Genomic DNA, 24,326 nt, shown 5'->3' with positions numbered 1-24,326 from the left:
TAAACCAACCAAAGTATTGGTTTGAAGAAGATAATTTGAATAAATAAGTAAGGAATACAGTAAAATGGCTACTTTGCAGGGGACAGACTGAACTCCCATGTCTGCTGTAGGTGGGCACTGACCCCAAGACAGTTACTTACCTACCACAAGTCATGTCTGGACCACAAAAACCAGAACAGTTCATATGTTAAAAGAAGCTTTTGTATACCTTGATGAGGATCATAACAAACCATACCCAAGAAGATTCAGCATGCCAAGAGTGATCATCTAAAATTGCATTCTTAGCTGAAAAATAGTCCCCCAAATTTGCCACCTCCCGCTCAACACCCACCATGCCCCAATTACACGAAGATACAGACCTCTGGATGTGAATGTGAACTGAATTAGATCCCCACGATGGTAGAATGAACGAACGAGAGATTTCTCATGTTCCTTAATGTCCAGCAAGTCAAGTGCAGATTGAAAGTAAATAATTTAACCACAGTAAACTCAAGGTTCCATTATTGTCTTATGGGTTTATACTTAATGCACTGCTTGAACTTCAAGTTCACTATGCTCACTATGTCTGAAACTAAATCTATTGACATTATAAAATTGTTCCGCTGCAGACTACTTTAATTGTCTTTTAACACAAAGATGACTGTGTCTTTCATGGCTACTCATTGACTATAGCAAGTCAAATTAGCTTAATTAGCTTAGCATGATAAAAAGCACAACTCATGCCAGTATCTCAGGATCTTTATAATATTTTATTCATTGACTTCCTCCTTTTTGCTCCTGAGGACTTAAGACAGTAGCACTTCCCATTTTGTCCTTACAATAGCTCTCTAAGTAGGAAACTGAAAAAAGTCACAAAGGTAGTGGACTATGGAGTCAGGACTTTGACCAGTCTTTCTGGTCTTGTCTGCTGCTATCCCTCACTACTCACTCCTTTCCCCAAAGTCCCCAAGGTTCTTGCATGCCTCCATGCCCTCCCATGACCTACCTCTGAACCAGTTACATCCTATACCCTGTTTGCCGGAATCCTGTTAGCTCATATCTTACTGTGGTGGCTTCTCTAGTGTTCTCTACCAGAAGAGACATACATTTGTACCTCTATAGCTCAAGTACTGCTGCTTATCACTCCATTTACTTATCTCTCTAAACTAGAAGCACCACTGGGCAAGAACTTTCCCTGATGCATTTTTTTCATTTTCTTATTATTTTTATTAAGCTTTTAATTTTTTACAGACTGCATTTTGATTCATGTACACAAATGGGGTACATCATTTCGTTTCTATGGTTGTACACAATGTAGATTCATACCATTCGGGTAATCATACATGTACATAGGGTAATGATGTCTGTCTCATTCCACCATTTTTCATACCCCCTCCCTCTCATTTCCTTCTACATATTCTAAAGTTCCCCCATTACTCTCTCATTCCCCACCCTCCACCCCCATTATATATCATTCTCCACTTATCAGGGAAAGCATTCAGCCTTTGGTTTTTTGGGATTGGCTTATTTCACTTAGCATAATATTCTCCAATTCCATCCATTTATTTGCAAATGCCATAATATTATTCTTCTTTATGGCTGAATAGTATTCCATTATAACCCTGATGCATTTTTGAACAGTCACCATAACAGCATTGCATCTGACAACATAAATTCAAGATATCAATTCAGGCACCTAGATTACCTTAAATCCTTTAACAATAATGAGTATTATTAAAGCAGTGAAAAATTTTAAAAAATAAACTCAACAATTATCATGGCCAATTGATTTTTAAGAACTAAGCCGCTCTTGCTGAATACTCTGTAAGATAATGCCGCAAAACCATTTTTAGAAATCTCAGAATCCTTAGGCTTACGTTCTCTGTTTCAAGATCAGATGTAGAAAAGTCAAAGGAAGGAAAAGAGGAACAGGAATGTTACATAGCAAACATTTTCCAAATTATGTTCGTTGTTGGGATTTGGTGATGAGAGGAAGAAGACAGGCTGAAAATACAGGAATTAAAGTAAATTTAAGAGACACGGATTACAAAAAGTTAAACAAGTTCCTTATCCTAAGACTTCCCAGCATCTTTAATATGCAAACATGCATCCTAAATCCTCAAAAGGGAGACAGGTATATAATTTGCAGTAGTATTCCAGAGAACTTTTTTTAGACATATAAGATTAAGGTTTATAGACGCTGCTCTTCAAAAACTTTAGTAAGCAAGTGCTATTACTTTTCTCAACAAACCAAGAGCAATACCTAAAGACCTGCTTTCTGATTTGCCCTGCATTTCTTGTAGTGGGCAGGTACTTATGAAAAGAGAAATGTCCAGAAGATCGATAGCTGATAAGAGAACTTTCAAAGTGATTTGCCTGGAGGAAAAAAACAGTCAAGATTCAACTATAATTGTTCAAGGCTTATATATTCTTTTCAAAAAGTTAACAGTGAAAAATAAAACCTTTTACAAAGCTTCTTAAAGAAAGTACAAAGAAATAACACATCAATTACTGAGTTATATGATTCAGAAGTAATGCTTGTGGAACTGGGGGGGGGGGGGGGGGAAGATGTATGATGAACTTAAGATATGGCCTTGGAAGGAGCTGGCTGGCTGGCTGCCAACAGGCCTTGTAGAACAGGCTGCCCTGCTCAGTTTGCCAAGGTGCAAGGTCTAATCTTCAGTTGACAATGTCTCAGAGCAAACTAACTCTGGCAGCTACTTTATCCTAAACAAGTTCACAAAAGGTTAATATACAAGACAGACTACCAATTTACTGATTTAGACAATAAGAAATCAAGTAAGAGGAACATCTTGTTGCAAATGCACTATTTCCTCTAGGCACCTTCATTAGGATCTGAAGACTGCTTTTAGAAGACTTCTTGGTAAGCATGGCATCCAAACAAATGGAACTGTTGTTCAATTTAAATATTTAATGGCATAAGGGTAAGGCTGAATGTTAAAAAAAAAAAAAAAAAAAAAGAAGAAGAAGAACTGATCACTGTCTTGCCCAGGGCCCCCTGACTACTGGAGGAAATGGCAATATTAACCTGGGTTTCCCAAAACGTAGCAGGACTGTGTGGATCAGAAGATGGCTGACATATCACTGAGCAAAACTGAGGTAAGATAGAAAAGAAATAAAAGATAGCTAGAAAGGAGACAAAAGGAGGACAAGGAAATATAATTTTAATCTGCAAGTCTTATGATAAAGTTCCACATACCTTTACCCCCAAGCCAGTGTTCCCTCCTAAGTCTATAACTCCCAAATTTCTGAAAAATCTATAAATATTCACTCACGATCTTAAAGTTACTGGAAATCCACCCACTTATGAAAACTGCTCTGCACACTGTAAATGAGCCTACTAATGTATGTATTTTTAGAATAGATTGAACAAAAGGAGATACAAAATCTACAATGTAGGGTACTTTCCCAAAAAAAACCTATGATACAGCATACTTTCCCAATGTTATCTACTGATCACAGAGGAGATGTCAACGTAAGGATCCTGAGAATTGCCAGATCACCATGAACTATCTAATGATCTACAGATTAAGGTCATCCCCACACTCTCCTATGCCCACCCTTCACCAAGTTTCCTTAAAAGAACAGCCTGACAACCCCAAAGATGTCTCTTATTCTTGAGATGGCCCACATTCTCCCTTCAATGTCTCTGCTTTCCTAAATAAATCTATCTGCCTCTAATTGTGGTATCCTTAAATTTATTTCTATAATGAATTTCTATAATGTACCCCACCAATCGTGACTTGAGGATGCCCCCTCTCCAGGAACTCCTTGGACTCTTTACTCACCGTCCCTTACAAAGCCTGAAGAGACATTTTTATGAAACACTTAAAAAGTGTTAGGGAATTCCAAACAACAGACTGTCTGCATTATCAGTACAGAAATAAATGAGGTCATTTTAGATGAATACTTATAAACCTGATGTCTTTATAAAAGTAAACAGAAGATAGGGTTTCTTCCATCATAAGACAATGTAAGTTTTACTCTAAAATCCAGAAGATGTCAAGTAATGAAAAATTACTTTAAGACACTATCTAATTTAATCATGATTAATATGTTCCTTCCATTTTTGTTACACACACACATATATATATATATATTACTCCAATAATCAGAGCAAAATCTGTACCTATTCATCTTTATAATGAAAGCATATGGGGAACATACTGAGCACCCAGTAAGCATTCTATAAATAATGTAACTCAACTTGAATTTGACAAATTTTAAACTACATATGTATTTCATACATAGTAATCTTGCTTGGGTTAAACACTATAGGATCATTTGATATTGTGTTATAACTGTCAGAAACAAACCTTACTTAGAGACAGATATGCAGAAAAAGCCAGTGTTTCATCCTTAGTCTTGATTACATAGTACCTTTTTGGAGATTAGCTTAAAAAAAAAAAAAAAAGAAAAAAATTTCCTTTTAATCAAAATTAAATAAGACTTCAATTTTTTAAACCCAACAAAACTGTGTAGTGCTCAAATTATTTCATAGTACTATCTAGATAACTGGCACTTGTTATATTGCAAATTCATTCCTCTAATGAATTTAACACTGTTCTTTGTCTTTTATTAAAGCTCTTTCTTTAGCCAGAAAAAGAACAGGATGCAATTTCCAAGTCTAGAATTCCTGGATGATAAAAACAACACTAGGTGCCCTTGAATTTCCTGTTCACATGTTTTCTCCAGACTCCCCTATTCATTAAGGGAGACACTACCAATAGTTAAGCCCAACATTCCTTAGTTTATCAAGCCTGGGGAAAGGAGATAACAAATCTGGCACCTAGACCACCTATAAATAGATGTGGTGTCTCCTACCACTTACTATCAATCTTCCAAAAGGGGAAAATAACTGCCTTACCTGACTGGTAAAAGAAACCATTTAACTGAAAGGTAGTTTTCACATACTACCTTTCAGAGGACAGAGTATGCTTAATGCTACTAACTACATTGCCTTGCAGTATAAAAAATCTTCCTAAATTCATTACTTATAATGTCTGAAGGATATGGACAATAGGCCCCAGGGACTGTCCCTTATCTACAATTGTTCTACTCACTCTCCTGCCATGTGTGAGGAGACTTCTGTAGTAAACTGAAGCTTTTATCATTGCAATGGGATAAAACAGCAGCCCAGGCCTCAGCCAGAGGGGAGGCAGGAATGGAAAATAGGGGGAGCACTGAAGGGACAGAAGGACCTGGCCCCCACCTATAGCTGAACCAGCTGTCCCCAGTATAATAAGCCCCAGGGAATGTCCCTTATCTACAACTATTCCCCTACCTGCCCTCCAGCCCTGCCAGAAGTAAGTCCACCATCAGCAGCCAACAAAATTCTCCTATGACCTGGCCATGCTAAACCCTATAAAACCCAGACCCTTGTAGCCCATCATCATTTTCCCTCTTGAAAATGTGCCCCTCTGTTGCTTAATAAAGCACTGCTGATTCATTGAGATCTGGAAGCAAAAATAACCCAAATGGGGACAGACCTTGACAGTTCAGCAATGCCTTTTATTAAGGGGCAGAGTTAAGCTTTGGAGGGACACATTTTCAGGAGAGAAAATGGTAACTGGTCACAACAGGGGTCTGATTTTTATAGAGTTTGAGTGAGACTTGAATCATAGCAGAATGCTTCCGCTGGGCAGTCAGGGGGAATAGTTGGTCAAGTTCAAAGCCCAAGTCAGGGGGAACAGTTGTTAAGGTTCAAAGCCCAATGTTGCTGGGAAATGGTGCAACTCCGAAGTCCATTGTTTTCCTTCTCTCCCCAGGACCCATTGTCTGGGGGTAGTTATTCCCCTTTTTCCTGGGGGTTGTTATCTTCCATATCCTTCAGAGCTGTCTCCATTTCTTTTTCTTTTTGTATCCTCCTTCATTTGCTTTCAATACCCAGGGCTACCAATCCTTAGACCGGAACTGTATATGCTGAGTCCCTAATGACACAGCAGCCAGAGCCTCTTTATTCTTTGAGGAAGAGCTTGAAGGACAAGAAATTCAGTCACTAACTTACTTTTATTACTCCAACTGAAGCCAGAATTAAGGACAGGTAGTTAGTGTAGAAATAGGGGATCAGGTCAAATCGAGGAAATGAAGCCCTGAAGCCATCTGCCTCTGTAAGTTGGAGACTGCCCCCGGAAGAATGGAATGTCAAGGATCTCCGGAGCTCATTGATTACCAAATTTACTTGCCTTTATCAAGGACTGCAAGCATGGAGCTGCTAATTAATGCCCCCTGGGCCCTTGCCTGACTGAATCACCTTGGCCCTCCCCCTGCCCATGGCTCCTCACTTTATGTAAAACTGGGCCTAGTCATTGTAGGCAGGAAGGATAAGTGGGGAGAGAACTGGAGAACAAAAGAGACTTTAACCTATAAAAGATGTAGGGTGCGCTCACTTCTTGGGACTTTAGAACATGAGCCATGGCCCCCTTCTTGCTCCTGGGAGAAGTCTGTATTATTACCTTTAAATAAAACCTGCGTAATATGCTTGCCTTGGCGTGCTTCTCTGGTGTTCAAACTTCAACGTTAGAGGGAGCAGAACTCTTCACCGTTAAACGGTGGGATCACAACCAATGTTCACTGTAGACCTATCCTATGTGCCAGCACTATGCAAAGTACTGAGATTATGAGATGGAGAAAACATAATTTCTGCCCTTAGGGAATTCACAACCTTTTGGGGACACAAAGCAGGAAGAAATCAGCTCTTTAAGAGAAAGTGTAGGCAAAGGTTTAATAACAGAAGGAGATGCTTGAACTTAATCTTGTGGGGGAGGAGACTATAGAAAGAGTTGACCAGTCAGATGGACACAGCAGAGGAGGTGCTGCAGTAAGGCACAAAACAGACAGACACACAGAACAGACTGAGTATATGTGTTTGAAACAGCAGATGATCAGGAGAGAAATGCAGATAAGGGTATGATAAGGTATCTTTTTGGCCATGTTAAAAAATTACCCTGACCATAGTGGGAGTTATTCTAGACTTTTAATTAAATGAAAAACAGTCAATTAAGGACAGTTACAGTGTTTACCCAAATACCAAGAACTTTTCTGAGAAAGTTAACTGTTTTAATGTAATAGTCCCAACCAGCCTTAACATCTTATCTGATCTACATTCTGGGTGGATTATGCTGAGAGAGGAAGGATGGCAAAAAGGCTAGGAATGATTAGACTAGAGGAGTGTAAGCCAGGTTAAGAGGCCTCAGTAATGAGTAGTCAGAGCTTACAAACTGGTTGTTTGCAGCCGTGTTTTGTTTGGCTTGTGCTGTGGTTTGGAAATTGAAAGATTTCACATGAAAACATCATTGTTGACAGTTCTGATTTTTACATATCTATTCAGCTAGAAAGATAACTGAAGCCATAAACAGTGGGCTTCTTCAAACTACTATATCCCACCAGGGTCCAATTTTCTCCTTTGCATTTCCTTCACTCATTTTAGTACCTGCCTGCTGCTAATCAGCATTTCAGAATGCAACCCGTGGTTTAGTACAGTAGCAGAAAAACTGGATTGAAGGGTGAGAGGGTCCAGAGTGAGTATCTCAATGTTGCTTGTAAAGGAGGAATTACTAAAAGGTAAAACAACAATACAACAGGGGGAAAAGCATTAATTTATAAGGCACATGTAATTTAAGATATCTTTATTTTATTCATGTGTATGATTTTTATATTTAGACATTTATAGAATCTATAGACATGAATTTAACAGCCTAAGGAAACCTTCAGAGAGCATGTGTCAGAGAAAAAGATTACGATGTTCTTGAGAATTCTAAGATACCAGATTTATGGCTCTGTACTAGGAGTGTGAATGAATGACACGAACAAAGAAGATATCTAATATACCCAAAAGAACTATCCTTCCCTTTGCCTTGTCAGCTAAGCCATGCTTCCCTGGGCTTACAACATTCCAACACTGTGAACTTTCTTCTAAATTTTATCTGTTTTAAATAATATGGTCAGTGGAAATTAAGACTAATTATTTTTTAAGAATAAAATTAAACTGGGTAAAGTAGCATGTAAGGTCCCCAAAAAGGAAACCCCAACTCTGTCCCATGGATGGACGGCAACCCCAATCAACCGCAGGAGGCGTCACTTGATGCAAACCGCAAGAGGTGTTTATTCCAGCGCGCTGGGACCCAACTCCAGGAGTCGAGTCCCTAGCAGAAAATCTTGTAGGTTTATAAAGGCAGAAACCACACATCGGGAGGGGTCGCACATGAAAGGGAAAAGGGGGACAAAGCTGCCGGGAAATTTCAAAGGGGGTCTGGGTTTGCTGATAACATACAACATGTTTCACAATGTTTTACAACAGGGCGTAGATTCTGGTCAATAGTTTCTGGTAATCATTCTGTTTGATCACTATCTGGCTATCTGGCTCAATTTACCCTTTTATTCTCTGTTTGGGGCTGTTTCTTGGAACAGCTTTAAGGGCTTTGTTCCCATTCCTGGGAGGGTGACCTTAGGGAGTTGAGATGACTGGGAGGGTGACCTTAGGGAGTTAAGATAACTGGGAGGGTGACCTCAGACAGCTTAAAAAAAATGTCCATTCTTTCAAGCACATGCCTATAATCCTGGAACACCGAGGCAAGCGCAAGTTCAAAGTCAACCTCAGCAACTTGACAAGACCTTGTTTCAAAATAAAAAGGAATGGGGATATAGCTCAGTAGTAAAGCACCCCTGGGTTCAATTCCCAGTATGCCCCAAAATAAGTAAAATTTAAAATTTATGCTTGAAAATGTTAATTTTAAAAGATGACATTTGGAAAGGGAAAAATAACCCTATTCACAAAAGTAGCAAGGAGGAAAAGAAGGAGAACATCTTAACTATGTTAAGAATAACCTTGAGCCAGGTGCGGCGGTGCCCGCCTATAATCCCAGCACTCTGACAGGCTGAGGCAGGAGGAGCATGAATTCAAGGTCAGCCTCAGCAACTAAGGAAGGCCCTAAGCAACTCAGAAAGACCCTGTCACTAAATAAAATATAAAAAAGGGCTGGAGATGTGGCTCAGTGGTTAAGTGCCCCTCAGTTCAATTCCCGGTACCAAAAAAAAAAAAAAATAGAATAACCTTGATTTTTAAAGGTGTTGACTTTTTACGAGGAAACCTAATCATAGACTGTGAGAGAAAGGGAAGAATTATTCAATGAATGGTATTAAAACAAATGGACATCTATTTGGGAAGAAAAAAATCAAGACAGATGTTCACTTCACTCTAAAAGGAAAAATAAATTCCAAATGGATCAAAAAGGTAAACATAAAGATAAATGGTTGGATGGAAGGGAGGGAAAAGAGGAAGGAAAGAAAATAAAAAGAAATTAAATGTCAAAAAATTATAAGAAACTGGGGGTGGTGGTATATGCCTGTAATCCCAGTGGCCTGGGAGGCTGAGGCAAGAGAATCACTAGTTCAAAGCTAGCCTCAGCAACTCAGCAAGACTCTGTCTCTAACTAAAATATAAAAAAAGGGCTGGGGATGTAGCTCAGTGGTTAAGTACCCCTGAGCTCAATTCCCATTACAAAAAACAATTATGTATATGAATAAATGTTGGATACCTGAAAGTGAAAGAACTTCCTTGAAATCGTCACAATGAAAAATAGAGTTAGGTATCCTTACACAAAAATTTGAAATGTACTATATGTATCAAACAAGATTCAATTTTGGGGAAAAAAAACTAATAACAGTGTATTTTACATACACATACTAGTATACAATAAAAAAATTTCTTATTATATGTAAAGTTCATACATAGATTTTTTAAATATCAAAGCTGTAAAGAGACAATAAAGATCCAAATAATAAGTGAGTAAATAATTGATTAACAATAAATAAATAAAGAGCTTAAGGATAGATGAAAAAATTTCAATTTTACTAGTAAATTAAAGACATGGAAACATTAAAGGAATACAGTATGTTCCCTATATCAAAGTAGCCACAGGAAAAGCTCTCTAGCTGGGGTCCCTCTGTCATTAGACACCTTTCTGGTGCATTATCATGCTTGTGTGAAATGGTAGAACATAACTTTTTCTGTCAGAACCAAAAAATAAGTTTTCTCCTCTGGCATAATTCTACCTTTAGGACTTTATTCTAAGGAAATACTCAAAATTGCAGCAAAGATTTGTATGGAGTTGTCTTTTCTAAATTAAAGCAGTATTTAAAACAACCACCAAACCACTTAAAACAACCCAAGTTGTTTGAAATTAGGTAAAATGGAATGAAGACAGCATAATGATACTGAAATGAAGAAGAAATCCCACCCACTCCCACCCTCCACTGGCAAAAATTAACAACATGACAATTATTGTTAGTAAATAAGCAGGATTCGATGTTCTATCCTTAGGGACAAGATAAAGATAATCTCAACTACCTAAAACTGGGGTTTAGAGTGTGAAATTACTGATAGTTTAAATTTTGTCCTTCATGATTTTTTTAATTTTCTCACATTCTCATGATGAGCAAACAACCACTTTTACAATCAAGAAAAAAACAAAACAAAACAAAAACTAAGAGTGATGGAGTGAGGGTGCTGGAGGTGGGGTGGTAAAAAGGAATCAACTTGTACTCTTCAGCACACACAGGTAGGTTTACAGTATACTTGGATTTTTCCTATGAACCAAATTCTTAGTGGTGGTTTAGTGGAGGATTATGCAGAGTGGCAAGAGTTGGATGTCATGGAAAAACTAAAGACAAACAAGACTAATGCGAGAAATTTTGCAGAAAAATTTTCAATAATATTTTAGACACCTTTTAGGAAATAATGTCATAGTGGCTTGCATCTATACATATATATAATGGCTCTCTACTCTCCTGATGATTTGAAAGGCCCATATGAAAACCAAAAAGCAGGGCAGCACAAAACTTAGCTCAATCACCTTCAAATCTCATTTAGGCAAGAGAAACCCTCTTCCAAAGCATGCAAAGAGAAAAAACATGAACATTCTAGAATTAAAGAAGTTGCCCAACCCCTCTTACTCCCTCTGCCTCTATTAAGAAAACTAATGTTTAATTCAAACACCAGTACAGCCCAAAATGTAGATTTGGTGCTAAAAGGTGAAGGCTGGTGTGACCTGAGAACAACCAATGAATGGACAAGGCAGGAAAACGAAGAGTGGTGAGAGGTGGTGTGACATCCTGGTAAAGGGAAGGGAGGAGCAAACTTGGGAAGCAGCCGGGAGGGATGAATCACCCAGTGGCCAGACTATAAAAAGCTTGGTCATCTTAACACTTGCTTTTCATTTTCTTAAAAGTAAACTTCTAATAAGAATGACAGGGAGGGACAGACAGCATTTGCATAGAAGTCAGGATATAAAACATACATTTCTCAAGTAAACACATGATATTAATTTCAAGTATAAAGTCATATTTTAATTTCCCATTCATTCAAAGCTTCTACATCATTGAATAACTTTGGAAGACACTTGTGTGCATTTCTCAATCGTACTAATTTCTTAACTTTAATTTTAAAATTTTGTGTCATGTTGTTTGCTCTTCCTTTTAAATGAAAACTACTCCATGAAAGAGATCAAACTAAGTTAACAACTTAAGAGCCAGAAGCAGCAGGCCTTTGGGGAGGGGGAGCAAAAATTAGATAAGACTAAAATTAGAACATGATATCATCAAGTTTATAGTTTAAAGAGCTAAGTAGCAATGGGTTACTTTGAGTTATTTTGAGTCATTTAAACTCTCCCAAGAGACTTTTTTGACCATCCCAAGTGACCAAAGAAAACTACTTCCAACTAATAGGAGATATACCATATGACTCATCATTCTCCGATATTGTGTTAAACACTCAGATCACTTGACTTCTGCAACCCTGAGAAAATCCAGAGGGTATCCACCTCATGAAGACACCAGACACGAAAAACTTCAAGACAGAAAAGAAATTTTAATTGCCAAAGACCTTTACCATTAATGACTGAAAAACCTATCACCTAAGCACTGAACAGGACCATGTCACTTTGGTGGTCTGTGATCCTTAGGATACAATTCTGGATTATTTGGAAAACAAATATAGGAAGAAAAAAAAAAAAAAAACACCTAAAATGGAATAAAAAGTAAATTGTATAGCTGGTTGTCATCAAGGATATCCTGTAATTCAACTAAGGACTCTGGCAAACCCCGCCATAAATCACTTTATGTGTTCAATTCTGTTTTGCATTTTTCTAGACTCTACTACAGGTCTAAAATGGCAAATTTAGTTCACCAAGGGACAAAACTGTTAGAATCATGGAACTTGAAGTCAATTGTCATTATAGAAGTAGGTCATCTTTAAATGATATAGAAACTAACAACTGCCATTAAGTGACAGAGACCAAGTTATGTAGTCCATCTCCCTCAATTTATAGAGATGAAACCCATAAACGCTTGGATATTTGATGGAAAAGGTTGGACTAGAATAGGTTACTTGACCTTCAGGTGGAGCTTCCACCATGGCTGGAGAGGGCACAGTGCAGTGGTGTCTCTAAAATACTGTACTACCTACCCCTGCATGCAGAACAGCTAGTTCTTAGACCACCACTATCCAAGGGCTGTGTTCTGTGTTCTGGGTTCCAGTATCTATTAGATCTAAGGTAGATTTCCAAGCCTAACACTAAGTTACTACTTCCTCCTACCTTATGTTTACAGATATGAGGATCAAATAATTGCTTTCTGTATCCTTGTTCAGATAACTGAAGAATGACATTTTTACCCCAAACTTTTTGGAAATCAAAATATGACTACAGGTTTCTTGAAAGCCATTTTGAATACGAAAGCTGGTTACATTAAGTGATGTGGATTCAGCTTGGGACCCTACCTCTGTCTATAATTACCTTGTTAAAAAAGGGTGGCCCGAGGAGGGGTTTTTAAAATCTTATGCTCTGTATGGAGACAATGGGCACTCTTTGACCAAGACATCTAAGCATAAGGGTAAAACTAAGTGTACCTATATTCAGATCTCTGGAATTGCCATACTTATTTGGAAAAAAGAGATTTCTAAAATATAAAAGTAAAATGTTTCATGTGAAAATATCCAGACATATAAGCATTGCAAAGTGAAAGTGACCCCATGATCCTATCTTCCATAATATCCAGTTTTAACTGCTAAGTGAGAGACTGGAGTTAGTCAGCCTTGATTTAAATTCTGGTTCTGTCACTTACCAACTGTGAGAACTCTCAGGGTGTCATGTCCTTATCTAAAAAATAAAGAATGATAGCATGTGAAAATTAATAACTATTGTTTATTGAGTATAAAGTGTAGGCATTGTTCCAAGCACTTGAAATGTTAGCTAATTTTAATAAAGTGACTGATATGTGTCTAAGTACTCAGAATCATGCCTGAGACTCAATCAAATGCTCATTAAACATTAACTGTTGCTATGCTCTTATAAAACTAATATATAAACATACATAACAGTTTTATTAACGGGCTCAAATAAGCTATTCTGTAATTTGCTTTTTCCCTTATGACCTTGTAGATACCCTCTGATATTAATACAAGTAGAACCACTTCATCCTTTTTAGGCAACACACAGTAATAATATTTTCTAACATATAATAAGTCATTTTGTGTTTGGCTTATTCTTAGCATGATATTCTCCAACTCCATCCATAAGCCAAACCAAAAAACCAAACGCCAAATGTTTTCTCTGATATGTGGATGTTAATTCACAACAAAAGGGGGGTGGCTAGGGAAGAATAGAAGTACTTTATATTACGTAGAGGGGAGTGGAGGGAGGGAAAAGGGTATAGGGGTAGGAAGGACAGTAGAGTGAAACAGACATTATTACCTCATGCATATATATGACTGCACAACTGATGTGATGCTACAATTTGTACAATCAGAAAAATGAGAAATTACACTCCATTTATGTATGATTTATCAAAATGTATAAATGCATTCTATTGTCATGTACAACTAATGAGACAAATAAAATTTTTTTAAAGTGAAAAAATAAATCATACAGTTAGATGCAGTGGATCCAGGATTTGATTTTAAGGGTCTCTGCAATTAAACCACCATAGCATGCTGCACCTTCCATGGGTTTTATGCCAACATCCACTAACAGATGTCAGATGGTTTCCACCGAGGGGGGTATATTTATAGCAATGCTTCAGTGAACATACTGGATCACAGATTTTGTGCCCTTTTTATTATTATTATTATTTCCTTATACTCTTCCAGATGTACAATTACTGAGGCAAAGGACATTCACATTTAAAAATCTGACACATACTACCAAAATCCTTTCCAGCGAGAGTACCAATTGCCATATATAGTTAAATGACAGAGTCAATCCTGGACAATGCCCACCATTTTAAACTTTGCCGGTCTAAAAGTTAAGTTAAAAAGAACATCTTTGTCTCCATGAGCAAGGTCCTGGATTTAGTTTCCCAGGATCACCAAAAATCCAAAATACTCAAAAAACCAGAACACCTTACTTTTTATACATTTCTTTATCTAAATGAATTAAGCATATTTTTATGATTTTAAATAAGTATCTATTCTCTTATAAGCCTGCTTGATTTGTCTTTTGTCCACTTCTGCATTAAAAAATTCATTTGTTTTTAAGAGATTCAGACCATATTTCAACAATAGGATTCAGTTCTTTTTAAATGACCAAAATCATTCCATAATGCCAATATTTAAGTAACTTCAATTTATACAGTGTAAGTAAAAAGAGAATATTTTAGCTCATGTAGGAACTATAGTTATTACTTTAGAACAGGTACTTTCTGATAAATCAATACTACTACCATACAACTCAAAGGTTGAGAATGTAAGTAGAAATAGTTTTCCAAACTCAGATTTTCTGTTATTCAGATGTGATGTGAAAACTTTATTGGATCAGCATATATAAATCCTTTGTTAAAATAATGACAATTTTCTTTTCAAAAGAAAATGTTCCAGCTTTGATCATAATTCTTTGGAAATCAATTAAGCACTATCATTCTTGGGGCTGAGGGTATAAGAAAGAAGATTAAAAAAAAAAAAAGGTAAGAAAGGAAGAATGATGAACCATTTATTAAATATTTTGTCTATGCCAAACAGTACTATGTGCATTATCTCAATCTTCATGACCACATGAAGTAGGTACTACTATTCCATTTTACTTGCCAGCGGCTTCTGAACAAGAAAGTGGCAGAGCTGGGATATGAACCCTTCCTGACTGGAAAGCTACTATAACCACCAGGCACACTCTTTATAATATAACTAGACTCACTCAGTTAAACAAAGCCAAGGCCAAAAATAAACCTGTAATTTCCTAAAGGCAACTACAGAGAATCACCTTATTAATTTTTGGTACATCTTACATGACTGTATAATTCATGGTTTTAAAAAACTTAAAGGATTAATTTCTCTCTCCTAACAAGGACAAGGTTGTGTTACTCCTTTTCCCAATCTGTCTTCTTGCACAAACAGCTCTAAAAACTTTGTAAAGGACTTATAATCTCTGTCAGGAATCTCTGCAATTATTTCAGATTTTTTTTAAAGTATATATTGTCTGTGCATGATGTCCTCACTGACTTACCTAGGAAACAGGGCAAAAGTATTAGAATGCTTTAGAATGCTTTACCATTTGAGCAGGAAGATTAATCAGGCAGAATCCCAGCAAAGATGCCATCAACTGGGAGTTAGGGGTGAAGTCCAGGTCTGGGACTGCATCTAAATGGGTTCCCAGGAGCCCTGAAATAGCCTCAGAAGGCCAAAAAGGGAAAGTTGCTCTGCCACTGTCTACTAGTAGTGACAAGAGAGTCCCTCTTATTTATCTTTGTGGCAGCTTATAGTCAGAAAGTACTTACACCTAACCTAATTTTCTCCCACTGAAATTCAAATTTACTTTTCTCATATTTTCCATAAAAATGAAAAAGTTCACTGCAGCAACTTGCCCAAATTCTCCCAGCAAGTACAACAAAAAAAGCTGAAACCTGTACCTTCTTTGAAGTATCTTTCTTTGATTTTTCTTTCTTATATAACCAAAAGTTCTTAAACTTTCCATGCATTTTGCTAAGTTCTTTATAATAAACTTTAATTTTCTCTTTTTCCATTATAAAATTGGTGGAAAAACACCCCCCCAAGGTTTCATAAAACTAGAGTCATACTTAAAAATATTGAAAAACAATTTAAACTAAGAGGAAAAAAGTACCCTAAGATTTAGAAGCTTGAGTATAAGCAATTTACCTTTTTCATTTGAAACAGTCCATTTTGAGACTACTGTGTGATCCATCAAGATTATCCATTTATCATCACAGCTAAACCAAACTATTTTCATAGTTATATTTTGACATCTGGTTGGGAAGACCCTCCCCAAAAATTCATTTGAATTTTAGAATCTGCTATTAAATTTTTAAATACTTTTGGCATTTTTATTTGGTATCATTTTTTTTTCTTTTCTTGTCTGGGTACACTGGGGATTGGACCGGCAGCATTCTACCACTGAGCTGCATCCCCATTTTTTATTTTGAGATAGGGTCTAAATTGCCCTGGCTGACCTTGATTTTCAATCAGTCTCCTGAGTAGCTGGGATTACAAGCATGTGCCACAAAGCCCAGCTGGTACTGTCTTTTTTTTTTTTTTTTTAGATGTTGATAGACCTTTATTTTATTCATTTATTTATATGCGGTGCTGAGAATCGAACCCAGTGCCTCACACATGCTAGGCAAGCGCTCTACCACTGAGCCACCACCCCAGTCCCTGGTACTGTCTTTTGAAAAGAGAAAAAAGTACGGTTTAAACTATCCCAATCTCAGTCTTAATCTTAAATTGATGTGCAAAAATATCCTGTCACCAGGGGGACAAGCATCCAAATTGAAGGTTACAGTTTATTACAGTTCCTTTAAAAAAAGTTGCATGACAGTATCTTATTATCGATTATAGAAAACAAGATATTAAAAACCGTATTAAGTGGTGTTTACAAGACATTTAGGCTTTCAGGATGACCAGAGGTATAAAAAGTTAGAAAAACTAGTGAAACTGATAGTTCCACTGGCTTTAGGAAAGGCTGACCAAATAATTACACCATAGCATCTGTCATGTACTGCACACTATGCTAGCAGAAAAGGACCTGGAGAATAAGAGATATAATATGAGCACTCTAAGAGGTCATCATGTTGTTGAAATAAAGTAAGGTTAGCCCCACATAAACAATTAGTACAAAAACAATCAGCTGGGTGGGCCTTTCTGCTATAAGGAGGGCTTTAGAATCAAAATATCAGTGAGGGCTGCAAATGCTCCAGAAAAAGTAATAAATCAGGTAGCTCAGCCCTAGCTTAACTAAATGTTGGAGGTTATCGGAAATTTAGTGACAGCTATTTAGAAACCCACGAAACTTGTATAATATAGCAAAGCTAGGCTCTACTAACGGTACCCTAAACAAAGTACAGACATCTTATAAGCAAGCACCTCTCATTGTTCTTGCAGCAGCTGAGTATGCTAGTACATACCCATAAACTGTGGTCACGAATAGATTAATTAATGGGAAACTCCCATTAATTTATTAATTACATTAATACTTTGTGGCTCATAGGCTATTCCATACTGGAACCTGATCCTGCTCTCTTCATACATGACCTGAAAAGTCCCTACTCCACAGAAACTGCACCCAGTTTCCTGACATCATGGAAATTTACTGATTCACTCAGAAGACTTAGTATGTGGGCTCATTTATTTGTGGAAGGAGGTAGTTCTTTCCAAAATTACTGACTCAGAAATTTTTACAGGCACTAGGTCTGTTTAAAAAATAAAAAAATAAAGGAAAAAAGTATTTTTTTTTTTAAGTTGAATAAACAGGATGAGCACTATGTCTCCTTCCAAGGAGCAAAAACTAATGCTAAACATAGCTGGGGAAATTGCTCAGGAAGAACTGGGGTAGAAACTTGCTTTTAAAAATTTAAATTATATGCAAACTCTACAGTTATTTAATTTTTTAAAATTTATTCTTTTAATTGACATAAAAATTGTGCATATTTATGAGATATCATGTAATGTTTTGATACATGTATATATTATGTAATGTTCAAATCAGGGTAGTCATTTACTTTTTAAAGCATTACTAGATAAATGCAAGGCAGTACATCTCCATTACTTCTCTGCCCATCTGACATTGCAGAAAACATGACTCAGGAAGGCTAGAGAGCTATTCCTTCTTCAAGTATTTTCTTTGCAAATGCACAGAAAACTTACCTGTGAGTTGGTTTTAAGGCAGTTTCACTAAAACCAGGAAATAAAGACTATTTAACCCTCTGAGGTTCCTTCTTGTCTTCTTTCTTTGTCTAAAATTTTCAAAGGTTGTTACTGGTACTTAGAACACAGCAAGTGTGCAGGTTTCACACACATGCCTCAGGATTCTTCTAATGAAATACATTGTAAATAATTTATAAAACACTATACATCATACATTATAGCTTTATATTAAGTGAACCAGAGAATATGGTGGGTTGTGTATTTTTAGAAGTCGAATAAATACTCTGTTGTATAGTTCCCTAAATAACTTCAAAAGTTGTGAAGATAAAATGAAAGATAAAACTGCTTTATAGAAGACAAGGCACTATTCAATCTAAGGATATACCTGTGTTGAAATAATAAAAATTCTACATTCAGGATACTAATTATTTCTGGGGAGGGGAGAAAAGAAAAGGATTACCAAGGCATCTCAAATCTACCTGTAAGGTCCTGTTACTTAAATGAAAACCAAGGCAAACATGGTAAAATAGCAATACTTGATAAAGTTGTGCAGTGGACACATGAATGTCCTTTATATTTTAATCTAATTAATGTATGTGTATAATTCATAATTAAAATTTTAATTATAAACTTATAATGTCATTTTAAGAAATTAAAAATAACAAAGATTCTAAGGAATTTTAAAGGTTCTTTTTTTTTGGGGGGGTGCTGGGAATCGAACCCAGGGCCTTATGCTTACAAGGCAAGCACTCTACCGACTGAGCTATCTCCCCAGCCCCTAGATCTTTAAATTTTATTCTTATTTTACTTATTGTGGTGCTAGATTGAACCCAGGGCCTCACATAAGTACTCATCCACTGAGCTATATCCCCAGCCCTTTTGAAATTTTATTTTGAAATAGGGTCTCAACTAAATCATCCAGACTGGCTTTGAATTTGCTATCCTCCTGCCTCAGCCTCCTGAGTAGCTGAGATTACAGGTCTGTATCATGAAGCCTGGCTGGGTAAACATTTTTTAAATCTACTGAACTTTACACATAGAAGTATTATGACTATGCAGAATACCAGAGGGAATTATATTTGGATAACTAATAATATATCCTATACACACTAAAATATTGCCAGATGAAATAATATAACATCAAGAATTTGCTACAAAATAATAAGAGAGTAGGTGTGTGGGCATATATTATACTTTTCTATTTACTTTTGTATTCATTTAAATTTTTCCAAAATAAAGGTTTTTTTTCTTTTTTTAAAGACCAAATCTAAAATAAATGACTTAACTTTCATCACATTAAAAGTCTTGCCTTCGTTTCTATTTGTTAGGTTTATCTATGGCAAGGGGATCACACAGTTGGGTCAAGGTTAGTCCCTATGCTACCATCAGTCAACCATGTGCCCTTATCTAAGTTACTCAGTCTCTTTGGTTTTGAGTTTATCCACTGAAAAAATTAAAAGGCTGGGTAAGATATATAAGCTCCCTTTTAGCTATAATATGATTGTTGGATTTGTAAAACTGATCTACAGATAATGTATATTATACTTAAGAAATGCGTTACTAATCATACACTAAACATATGGGAGTATCTTTAGTCCCTCGTTTATTTATTTCACAAACATTTACAGAATGCATGCTATATGCCAGGGAGTATAACATGTGGGTATAAAACAAAGTTAAATGATGCTGAATCTCTGCCTTCACAATCCAATGTATCATGGAAGACAGATGTATAAACAAATGACAACATAATGTAAGTATGACGATAGGGATGATGGAGTTGAAAATACCAAAAGGCCTTCATAATGTATGAAAGCAGAAACTGTAAATAGTTTTATATGCAGGAGGGAGAGAGAATGTGGCAGGAGATAGGACTAGATAGGAAAGTTGAGACCAGTTTGAGAAGGACATGAATGTGAGGCAAGGAATTTGAATAGATCTTAAAAAGTGATAAAGAAGCCATTTTAGTGAAGTTAAGCCTGGAAATGATGTGATACAATTTACATTTTTAGATAAATTGCTGATGCAGAAAAATAGATTAGATGGTTACTCAAAGTCTGAAGAATAGAGAAAGTGGGGGAAGAAAGGAAAGGAGGTTACCTAGTAGTTATGAGATAAACTAAAATGGTCCATCAGGATACGATTAGGGCTTGAATCACAGGAGAAACAGTGGAGATTTCTGAGCTCCTCTTACAACATTTTCTTGGGTTTGGGAATAGAAAAAAGACAGTTGAATGAGTATGTAACTATTAATACACAATAAAGGTAATAAACTCCTCCAAAGTATAAATATTTTAGAAATGCAGATTTTAGGTATTCTATTATAATTAACCTGCCTGCACCCCATCTTTCAAGGTAACACTGAAACCATAGCACAAAACAATAGTATCTATTAGAAAATTAGAAACTGCCTGGGTGGGGGTTGTGGCTCAGTGGTAGAGCACTTGCCTAGCGCATGTGAGGCACTAGGTTTGATCTCAGCACCACTTAGAAATAAGTAAGTCAATAAATAAATAAAGGCACTGTGTGCACCTACAGCTAAAAAAAGGAAGAAAAAAGAAAACTGCCTATCTTTAACTTCTTATATTTCTAGATTTTTCTCAGCAGTAAAGCTGTGGTATACCAAACATCAAAACCTGGAAATCTGATCATTTGTATTCCAAACTTTATTAAAATTTAATAGCATTTCAAATGTTGACAATAACAATATATAATTAATAATAATTAATCAAACATTAATTGTGTGCCAGGCAATATGCTTAATACTCGATACACATTATCTCATTTGATTTTGATCCTCACGTACATAATGTTACTGCCATTCTGCAGCAGAAAACACTGGGGCTCAAGGGAGATATGTATCTTCAAATAATCAAAGACTCAACAGCTCAGGACTCTTCCCTACCATTCAGTACCTACTCCTCCCAAACCACATGAGGCAGGCAGACAGGTATTATCATCATTATTTTAACGTTAAAAATCTGAGGCTCAGAAAGCTAACTAGATTTACCTAAGGTAACACAGAAATCAAGTTACCAGAAGACTCCTAATCCAGGCCCACTCCACTCAACTTCTAAGCTTGATCTTGCTCCATGAAACAAATCAAAATTGATCCATGGGGATCAGCAGAGTAGAAAATCTCCACCCTTAAGAAAAAAGATAAATACACACAATAAAGAAGAAAACAGTGAAACACAAATGGCTTTGCCAACAGGGTATAAAGGTCATGAAGTTTGTTTTTCTTTAACCTTGCAGTTTCTTTTTGACACATCAAGGTCATCTGTAACTCAAATCCTAAAGGTAGTAGTGAAATTATGCTAATAAAATCACACATTTCAGCTTTCTAATCTGTTAGTTTTTGCTTTCCCAATATTTCTTGATATGTATCTTTTAAAGTCCACAATGAACTGTCAAAGTTTTCAGCATATATCAGAGACTTGGGAAAAGGTTAAAGAGCAGTTTTATGTTCCCAACCCACCTGGGAAACAACATCTACAATGAATCTTTACAGAATCTCTTGCTGAGGAGCACACAGGTGCAACATTTCTCTGCTGCCCTGGTACTGTACTGGAGGAGGACTGGCTGTGAAAGAGGCATTAAAACAAACCATACTTAGGGGGCAAATTTCTCATAAGTGACTCCATCTCTTAAGGCATTTGGCTGTTGACAAGATGATCCCGCCCTTGAATACACGGAAGTTGCACCCAGTCCCACAAAGCACAGATTCAGTCACCACAACAGAAGCCTGAATTTCCTTCCAAGACAAATATGGAATTTAATCTGTATGATGCTTTGAATACAATTAACTAATTTTTAATCCTTTATTATGACCATACAAAGGGGGGAAAAGAGCTACTTTCTCAGTCCTTCCTTGAGGGGGAAACAATAGAGGAAAAAGCATAATATTTAAAGCCCACAGCAAAGTTTAGAAATTTTTCCATTAATATACACACCCTAGCTGAGTCATCAGGCCTAACAGCCCACAGTAGATCACCTCAGTACCATCTTTCCTATACATGGTCATCTACTCTGTGCTAATTCTCCTTGAAACTGAATGGGTAAGAAGCAAAAACAAGTTTCATTCTTTGTGCTTACTCAGTGAATCCTACAGTTTTTAGAGTAAATACACTGACCTTTATCCACTGAAGTCTATAGTTAACAAAAGTAGTAACAGCAACCTAAAGAAAATTATTTCATGAACCAATTAGAATGCTCACATCCAAAATGAGAACCGGGAGGAAGAAACTGGAGGTGGGAAGCATGGGGTGTCGCATGATGTAGCCCATGCCAGTACTTGTGGGCTTAAGTGATCCTCCTGCCTCAGCTTCCCAAGTAGCTAGACTCACAGGCATATGCCATGGTGCTCGGCTAAGGGATATTCTTTTAACCTACAGCTGAATAGATACTTTTCAAATGTTGAGCTCCTTCCCAAATAGTTGTATAAGAGTTTTTTGTATATACCACAGTTTCTTTATCCACGTGGTACGAATCTACATCATGCACAACCATACAAACGAAAAAATGTACCCCATTTGTGTACAATGAATCAAGATGCAGTCTGTAAAAATAAAAAATAATTTTTTTAAAAAAGCTTCTATGCTGCAATCTTTCAGGATGGCTTTAGCACAATTGGAGAGTAACTATCCAAGTTCAAAAACTGGTTGGACTCCTCTGTGGTATTTTTTTAAACTACTGTCTCCAAATATTTGTATATGGTATATAGAGGATGGAACTACAGGCTAGGACTTTCTTGAAATCTTTGATAGGTCATGGTCCACTCACAAAGATCCAAAGCTGTTCAATGGAAGCCTGATCCACCATATACTTCCATCAGGCAACCCCCACTCCAAGCTTTACTCCTATCTTATAAATTCATGATCCCATGTACCATGCTGCAAATGTGCTTTCCCATTCTCTCACCATCACATTTTAAAAAGAGTAAAACTAAAAATGAATGAATGTTTCTTCAAGCTGATAAATAAAAGTCTACTTGTACGACTTTGCAATTAGACTGCCTAGTTCAAATTTCTGATTCCATTCTTGCTAGCTGTGTGATCTTAAGCAATTTATTTCATCTGTCTGAATCTAGGTTTTCTTATTGCTCAAAAGGATTACTGTGAGTTAATACAGATTAAGCACTTAGGTAGCCCTGAACATGTGGCAAATGGTCAGCTGGAAGAAACTATTATTATTATCACTGCTGTTATCACTGTTATATTTACAATTATATTATTAACATGTCCCTTTTACCATTCTTCCAATAAGTGGAAAAGTCTATCAAGAGATAAAGTGAAGGGCTGGGGAGATAGCTCAGTTGGTAGAGTGCTTGCCTCACAAGCACAAAGCCCTGGGTTCAATCCCCATCACCACAAAAAAAAAAAAAAAAAAAAGAGAGAGAGATAAAGTGAGGGGCCGGGGTTGTAACTCAGTGGTGGAGCCCTTGCCTTCCACGTGTGAGGTACTGGGTTCAATCCTCAGCACCACATAAAAATAAATTAATTAATTAAATAAAGGTATTGTATCATCTACAACTAAAAATATTTTTTTTTTAAAGATAATGTGAATCTCTTAACTATTTATTACACTAAAAGAAATAATACCTGACTGGTCAGCAAGTTACATATTCCAAAGAATATGTCTATGATTTAACATCGGAGAGACCAGGGTAAAATAACAGTTTAAGATTTATTTGCATCTCTTACAGGCAACCGTTAGAGAGTTCAGACAGTTCCTGTTATGAATGTTAAACTTTGGAACATATCATTAGTCAAAAATGCTTTGTCTTTAAAATAATCATAAGGTATTTGGAGAGACAGATGCATCTGTAACTAGCCTACAACATGGAAGATAAAAATATAGCAGTTTGGACAGAGAATTAAATGGGGTTAATCTTTTTCCTGGAGAAGGAAGGAGAGAAGCAGGGAAGCAGTAGTATATGGAACTGAAGACTGAAAGCTATGTGTTACGAAACACAACATATATACCACAAATATGTCATAGTTATAAATATGTAGATAATCAAGGTTATGTATAAAATTTAATTTCTATATAATAAAATCCTAAGTTAAAAAAAAGCATCAAATAATAAAAAAATAAACCACAAACTAGCAGAAGATATTTGTAACACATAAAAAGAAAATATTCAATACAACAATAGGTTATTCTTATATAATTAAGTTTTAGG

The 24,326-nt window shown here is 36.4% G+C and overlaps 1 protein-coding gene across 4 annotated transcripts in view; it reads right to left on the bottom strand.

Moving 5' to 3' along the window:
• The window catches only part of STK38L (serine/threonine kinase 38 like), a 74,912-nt gene that overhangs the window by 28,750 nt on the left and 21,836 nt on the right, over nucleotides 1-24,326 (bottom strand). Inside the window, exons 2-3 of one of the 4 annotated variants that reach the window (XM_079139402.1) lie at nucleotides 13,120-13,154; nucleotides 4,322-4,395 (exon numbers count right to left, since the gene is read on the bottom strand). The exons of 1 other annotated variant lie outside the window; for it this stretch is intronic. The gene's annotated coding sequence lies outside the window, so the exon portion shown is untranslated. Of the gene's footprint in view, nucleotides 1-4,316; nucleotides 4,396-13,119; nucleotides 13,155-24,326 lie in introns of those variants that run through there. 2 more of the 4 variants (XM_079139403.1, XM_079139401.1) reach the window with 2 other exon arrangements.

The sequence above is a fragment of the Sciurus vulgaris genome (assembly GCF_902686455.1).
Source record: "Sciurus vulgaris genome assembly, chromosome: 5".
NCBI lineage: Eukaryota > Metazoa > Chordata > Mammalia > Rodentia > Sciuridae > Sciurus > Sciurus vulgaris.
This window is presented reverse-complemented; position numbering and strand designations above follow the sequence as displayed.